This window comes from Panthera leo, chromosome D1 (genome assembly GCF_018350215.1).
Source record: "Panthera leo isolate Ple1 chromosome D1, P.leo_Ple1_pat1.1, whole genome shotgun sequence".
Classification (NCBI taxonomy): Eukaryota; Metazoa; Chordata; class Mammalia; order Carnivora; family Felidae; genus Panthera; species Panthera leo.
The window spans coordinates 101,841,160-101,849,273 of NC_056688.1; the positions used below are offsets into that span (position 1 = coordinate 101,841,160).

The 8,114-nt window shown below is 41.2% G+C and overlaps 1 pseudogene; it reads left to right on the forward strand.

Moving 5' to 3' along the window:
- The first annotated feature begins 1,263 nt into the window (after nt 1-1,263).
- Nucleotides 1,264-6,604, forward strand: LOC122201333 (annotated as a pseudogene).
- The last annotated feature ends 1,510 nt before the right edge of the window (nt 6,605-8,114 follow it).

Below are 8,114 nucleotides of genomic sequence, written 5' to 3' on the forward strand. Positions count from 1 at the left end.
CTGGCCACTGTAGTCAGAGGGCAGGAGAGACTGAGGAAAGAGGCAGCCCACATCGTATGGCAGGTGGCAAGTTTAACAAAGAAGAAAACTTCCAGATAATGCTTCTTTGGGACAGCAGCATGATGAGCATCTCTCCACACCTGCCTGCTGGAATCTTTTAAAGTTTATTAATTTTTTGAGAGAGATAAAGATAGAGCATGAGCAGTGGAAGGTTAGAGAAAGAGAGAGGAAGGCAGAAGATCTCAAGTGGGCTCCGTGCGGTAAGTGCAGGGCCGGATGTGGGGCTCAAACCCAGGAACCATGAGATCATGACCTGAGCTAAAATCAAGAGTTGGACACTTAACCGACAGAGCCTCCCAGGCGCCCCCTTAAACGTTTATATAGGGGCCTTCAGTGTGTTCAGTCACATACGCCATCCAGATCGTCTCAACAACACATTACTCCCTTGAGGCTGCCTCCTTGAAAACAGCTCCCGCTCTGGACAGGTGGGCAGAGTGTACATTCCAAGGACCCTGGGTGGGGGCCTCAGAGCCTCTGATTGCCCAGGTCCAGCTAGACAGTCAATGGGTAGCTACATCCTCTTGACGACCACCTCTAGTCAGCCAGTTAGCTAGCCATTATATTAAGCAATTATATCTTTTTTTTTAGTGTTTACATTCTTCAGAGGGAAAATTTTTCTCAATGTCAAAGTGAAGCATTTTCCTATAATAGAATTTGCTTTATCATCTTTTTCATATCATATCATTTCCTTCTCTTGAAGTTTCATAAAGTGTCATTTTCTTTATCTTTTCTTGTTGTTATTGTCCGTTTCCTTACCAGTTTTGGTTGGTTTCAAGTAGAAGAATGGGGCAAAATGGCTTTATACTACTTGATTAAAAAAATTAAGTTCATTTATTTATTTTGAGAGAGAGAGATAGAGGGAAAGAGAGAGAGCTGAGGAGGGGCAGCGAAAGAGGGAGAATCTCAAACAGGCTCCACAGTTAGCACGGAGCCTGATGCAGGGCGTGAACCCACAAACCCTGAGGTCATGACCTGAGCTGGAATCAAGAATCAGATGCTTAACTGACTGAACCACGCACGTGCCCCTATTCTACCTCCTTTAAGCAAAGTGTATGATATAATTTAAATGCTACATTCAAATTATTATGGATTGTGAAATATTTTTGCTTTAATTTACACATCGCTCAAAAATGCTTACAGAATATGTCTTCTCAGCAACTCTCTGACATCAGGACTTCATAGGATATAGACCATTGTAAGACCATGTCCTTGACTCTTAAAAGTCAGATGACACTGGAGACGAGCTACTGGGGAAATGTTATGGCAGTTTCAGAGGTGGGAGATCATAACCCTTTTAGGGGATCATAGAAGGTTTTGAGAGAAAGTGGTGACTGAGGTCATCCAACCTATGTGTTTTAGTTTCTCAATGCTGTCCTGACAAATTACCACAAGTTCAGTGGCTAAAACAACATAATGTTGTATACACAATGTATTGATTTAATGCTCTGCAGGCTAAGGAGTCCTACATGGGTCTCACCAGACTACAATCAGGTGTTGGCAGGATTGCATTGCTTCCTGGAATCTCTAGAGGAAAATGTTTCCCGCTTTCTCCAGCTATTAAACCCTGCCCACATTTCTTAGCTGATGGCCCCTTCCTTCATCTTCAAAACCCTCAGAGTTGCATATCTGCCCATGTTCCTTACTTACATCTCCTGAGAAGGGCTCACAGATAATCTCATTCCAAGGTCCTTAAGTTAATAACATGGGTAAAGTCACTTTTTACCATGTAAGGTGACATGATCACCGGTCCCTGGGGTTAAGAGGTGGACATCACTGGAGACCATTATTCTGCCTATGCCACTATTCCCTCAATGTGATATTTTCTCTTCTCCTTCATGAAGCTTTATTCCAATCAAGTTGAATGTTCCTGCCTCCCTGCCTCTGTTCATCTCCTTAGTTCTACCTGAAATGTCTTTCCTCTCAATTTCAGGTCATCTCAAACTTGTCCACCTTTCCAAACCAATCTGCCCATGAAATATTTCCCAACCATTTTCGTGCACAATGACATCTCCTTCTTTGAAAAGTCTGTGCTTTGATTTACCTTGAACTCAGCCAGGGGTACTATGAACTTAAAGAAATGAGTATCCCGCATATTGATTAACAGCAAGTTTTGAAATACACTAGCAAGACTTCAGAATGAACCTGATCTGTGGGAACATAAACTCATTGTCCCAGTACCCCAGAGAGAGTGGTCTTTGGTTTAGTCCAGCTCTTCAGGTCACTAAATAACTGAGGTTTTGATCCCGATTTTAAGCCGGATCTTCTTCTCTCTTTCTGATACTTCAACGTCCAGGTAAATTCTCGGGTCACCGAATGTAGAAATGCAAAGGTCATAGAAATCGTCCCCCTTACAGGGGAGGCGGAGTCTTATTCCTGTTTGCGTGCTGAGCAATGGAAGGATGGAAGCACGTTCCCTTCACGAAACGCCCTCCCCTGGTGGGTCCACAAATGTCCACAACCACTGCCTGCCATTGCACGTAGATTTTGAACTGTGTTAGGCATGAAACGAAAGCAGTGTTTTTCCAACCACTTCAGCTCTCAGTGAAGAAGGGAGCTTTCTCTGAAATGCTGCGGCATATGTCGTCTTGGATTTATCAAACACTGCTTTGAAAAGTGGGCTTTCTTTTTATGCCCAGGCACTATTTCCCGCGATTGATTTTAGTGCTGCCATTAATAAGCAATTGCCCTGTGGAAAATGCATTCCACAGATAATTCTCAAGTAATGATAAACTCAGGGGGCACAAACATTATATTAACTATTGTTTTGTCACTGTAGCATTTCAGGGTTCACATCTTAATCACTCTATCTTCAAAGTGTGAATACTTTTTTTAATATAGGAAATTGTTTGACCTGGTAACAAACATATGAATCTGGACTCTTTCTTACGGATAATCCCACACCTTGTGTTTCTTACTGTCATTTTAAACAGCTTGATGTGTTTTTACTCAGTTGATGAGTCAGAAAAATACTTAAAAATTTTGTAACAATAAAAATGGTAAGCATTTCACACATTGTGTTAATAACATAGAGATCACCTGTCAGAATTTATGCCTTAAATAGGTTTATAAACATTACAGGGAATTAGGGGAAATAATTTTATTTCAATGAACAAAATATATTCATATATTCATGGAAATGTATGGTAACATTGCCGCTAATGATCACGTCAGTTGAGACTAGAGTGGATACTTATTTTTCTCTTGATTTCCATGGGAAGTTCCTATACAATATTTAATAGATTAATTAATCTCAAAGGAAGGGCATCTCAGTGCCTCCCAAACCATTATATTTCTTTTTTGAATTATATGATATGATTATATGAATTACACGATCTGGAAATTTCTTTGATTCATTTAACCCCAAATATGAATCCTCTGTTCCTATTTCTTTCTGCCATTTCTGTATTCATGATGGTTAAAGAGTAAATGTATCCAATCTCTCATTTGCAGGCCTGTCCTTTATAAATATAAAAATGACTATTATGAGTTTCCATAGAACTACCCCTTGTAAAGAATGCTACCGACATTTGTTGACATTTCTCTTTGTAAGCCTTTTATAAGGGGAAGAGATTAATATACACAGATATGAATGTTGTCCTCATTTCATCTGAATGGCACTATCCTCTCCATCAAAACAGGAATGGAAAGGGCTTTATTTCTGTTCTGTTTAGCCGGTCCCAAATGTCTATTATCAGGGTCTGAATTTTTCATCATTTCTTACAATCTCACTGGTTACGGTATTCCTAGGTAGGCATTGTTATTCTATCATGTGATAAAGATGAAATACAGATACTTATTCTCGTTTCAAATACAATTTTAGAACCCAAGGGAAATTTAGATTTGATACTTAGACTGCTCTTTGGATGGCAGAGGGTGCCGAATCCAAAAAGATCAAGTATAAATCGCCCAAGTTTGCACGGTGTCCCAAGGGACAGGAACTATTCCTCAGGAATACCGTTGCCAGTCCAGTGCTGTTTTCCTAACTGCCTCCTTTAGATTAAAAAACACTTGTAATACATTGAAGAAGCTATGATGAATATGGGGCACCTGGGCGGCTCAGTCAGCTGAGCGACTGACTTCAGCTCAGGTCAGGATCTTATGGTTTGTGGTTTCAAGCCCCGTGTCAGGCTCTGTGCGGAAGCAGGAGCCTGCTTCAGGTTCTCTGTTCCCCATCTCTTTCTGCTCCTCCCCTTTTTGTGTTCTGTCTCTCTGTCTCAAAATAAATAAACATTAAATTTTTTTAAAAGAAGCAATTTTGTGTATGCTAATTAACATTGCAAAAATAAAATGTACTTTTAAATTTCTTACACAGGTTACAACTGACCAGTGAAAGTCTATGTATTTTTCTTAGCCCCTCGACCTTTTAGGTATTGTTCCTCTTCTTCCATTGCCCCCAAGATGCTGTGTGATATCTTTGCATAGAAAAAAGTCAGCTCTCTCAGGGTTGTACCACACAGATGTGGTTCTCTGGTTTCTTTGTGGTATCTGAATGTTTCTTCCTGACGTCCATGGCACATGACTGGTATTTGGCCATCGGTAAGCCCTTGTTGCATGCCCTCATTATGTCCCAGAGGGTCTCTGTGCAGCTGGTTGTAGGGCCTTATGGCATGGCTCTTCTAAGCAGCATGACCTATATGACATTGACTTTTTGCTTACCCTTGTGTGGTCCAAATATCATCAATCATTTTTTCTGTGATATTTCCCTTCTGCTTTCTCTTACATGTGCAAACACTTCCTTGACTCAACTTACATTTTTCTTTTTGGCTGGATCTACAGGAATCCTCAGTGCCCTGATCATGATGGTTTCCCATGTTTGCATCCTGGTGGCCATCTGGAAGAAGACTGCTCATGGGAGGCAGAACGCTTTCTCCACCTGCTCCTCTCACCTGGTAGTTGTCTCCATCCTGTATGGGACTCTTTTCTTTATCTCTGTTCGACCTGGCTCAAGTCCCTCCCTGGATATCAATAAAGTGATTTCTCTGTTGTATACTGTGGTGATGCCCATGTTGAACCCCCTCGTCTACAGCTTGGGGAATAAGGAGGTAAGATATACATTTGGGACGAAGTTTGAAAGGAAAACTTCTCCAGCAGTTTTGGTAATTAGAACTCTGTTGTGTTGTACCTTAGACGTTGGTTTATAACATGTAAAAGAACACTGGGCTGAGAACTAGAAGTTCCCTTTATTCCTGAGTACTTACCAGGTTGCTTATAGACTACTTATATTTTTTTCATCAGTCTTCTCCATTCCCCTTCCATAAAGTGAAGGGGAATACAAAATAATTTACAGATATAGTAAAGGTACAAATGTACTATATGCCAACAGAAAGTACAGAGGAACATTTATATAGTCTCATATGTGGGAGGACATTTATTCCAGATTAGAAGAGCAAATTTTGTAAGAGAAAGGTCAACAGTGTTCATTAATAAAGTTTCATACACTTTGTTCTGTTGAACAATGGAAAGTGAGAGGGCTTTTGCAAAGTAGGTGACTTACAATAAGGTAATGTCCCGATGAGAAAGTCCTGAACCCAAACGTACGTGTGTATGACACACAGTAGAGACATGGACCAATAAATGGCTGGATGAGCAATGGGTACAGCAGGAAATGGGAATGGCCAAAAATATAAATATACTAAAAATTGCTGAACTTCACAATGGCTGGGAAAAATGAAATCACAATGACAAGACAGTGTTTCTTTTTCATTTGTCACGTTAGCAGACATCACAACGATTTGTGCAATGCTGGTAAGGTTGCCCACGAATGTTGACCACGACATTACACTTAGCGACATTGGCTAAGTATAGAACAGCTACATTTTCAGAAAGTAATTTGATGATTTCTGTTAAAATTCACATACTCGTTGACCTGGCTCTCTTACATTTGGAAATCTGTGCTGTCGCAATATCAACACCAGACATAAATGCTGCAACATCATTTGTGGGGGGGGGGGGGGGGAAGGAAACAACCTCAATTTGTATCATCAGGAGAAACATACATTCTCTTCTTGAAGTGTTGGGTGCTAATTATTAAAAAAAGTAAATTACATATTAATGTTTTGGTTCGGAGGAAACGTCCTGATACAATCATTGATAGATAAAAAAAATCAAGTCAAACCTTAATCTGTAGAACCGATCACAGTTTGCGTGGGTTTGCAACTTCCTGGGGAGCTTCCGCTGAAATCCGCAACTGGCTCCCATCACCAAAGGCAGGGAGAGACCAGAGAGAGAAGCAGGCCACTCCGGAATGCTAGGGAGCAGGTTGACCAGACAAGAGAACTTACTTGCGAGGTTGTCCTGGGCGCACCAGTAAGACCATAGCCCTTCTGCCTCCTGCCCAATCTTGAAAGATTAGATAGAGGCAGTCACACATGCCGTCCAGAGTGTCCAAGAACACATCACTGTCTCAAGGCTGTGTCCTTGGGGCAGCTTTTGGGAGCCGAGAAGGCAGGCAGAATGCACGTTCCAAGGACAGGGTCTGGGAGAGGAGCCTCCAGTTGCCAGGGTCCAGATCACAGATCAACCAGAGGTCAGATCTTCTCGTTGACCAACCCCCCAACATGTAAACAAAGGTGAACAAGGTGGGGGTAAAACCTACCTCATGTGTAAAAGACATTGGTGTGTGCCTATGGACATGATCATAGAATTGTGCAAAGTCACTGGCCACGCTGTTAACATTGGTTACTTTAGTAACATGACATTGAAAGGAGCCACAGAGAGTGGGGGTGCTTCATGCTTGTCTGAGTGGTCGGACTTGTTTTGCAACAAATATGCTTAATTTCATAACTAAAATTTACTCTTGAAAAGCTGCCATCTGTGTCAAAACTGAATGAATGAATAAGTGAATGAATGAAAATAGCCATAAGTAAATAGATTTAGGCAGATGGACTCAATGACTTCTGGTGAAGCTATTTCTCCATCCTAACACTCTCTGGTTTAATCAAACACTTTTACCTACTGGTGACTGAAATCTTTGTCAAAAACTAAGTAAAAGCGAGAGATTCTTAGCAACTCTCTGCTCCCATCTCACTTTTTCCCTCTGAGGACCTGTGTCTCCCCTCATCCCTCCCCCTTCACCCCAGAACCTGTCATTTTTATACAAGGTGGTATGTTTTCTCCTTATTAAACACTTTGAAATGATAAAAAAAATGCTGAATTCAAAATGACACAATGCAAATGATGCAATTTGAAAAGTAAACTACTAAGTGAATTAATTATTAATATTCAGGTAAATTTTATAGTTTTTGTAGCACAGCATTTCATACAAAGAATGTATGCTTCTGCTAGTGATACCCCTTCAGCTGGTTTCCTTTTATTCTCCCTACAAACGATGTTGCCACATGTGTATCTGAGATTTATATTTCTGTAGCACAGATTTCCAAATGTAAGAGAGCTAGGTCCCAGATTATGAATGAGTAACTTTGTCAGTTGTTGGGGGCGCCGGGGTGGCTGGGTCGGTTGAGCGTCCGACTTCGGCTCAGGTCATGATCTCACAGCTCGTGAGATGGAGCCCCGCGTCAGGCTCTGTGCTGACAGCTCGGAGCCTGGAGCCTGCTTCAGATTCTGTGCCTCCCTCTCTCTGCCCCAACCCACTCACATTCTGTCTCTGTCCCTCTCAAAAATAAATAAACATCATTAAAAAAATTATAATTTGTTAGTTGCCAGTTTTGTGACATTTCCCAGCACCATTTTACTAAGACTTGATAAAACTTGGGCTTAGGTGAGACAAAGGGAAATGTATTTTCATCTAGAAAGATCAACACTTTCTTCCCGGTCACACTTTGCCTTAAAATGACTCTGTCCTGCGTCTTCATTATATGACAGGCGTCAGATCTGTCACCTATTGAGATATGCATTGCCTAGTAGGAGAGCTGAAGTGTTTTCTTTGGTCCTAATTGCTTGGTAAACATTCGTGATGCAGGTGCTATTGAACGGGGATTGGGAGGAGAACAGCAGGAGGCAAGTGATAATTATAAATTTCCTGAATTGCTGTAAGGTCCTTGTCTAAGTGTATGCAAATATATTCAAACCAACTGTCTTCCTCTAGCTCTGGTTAT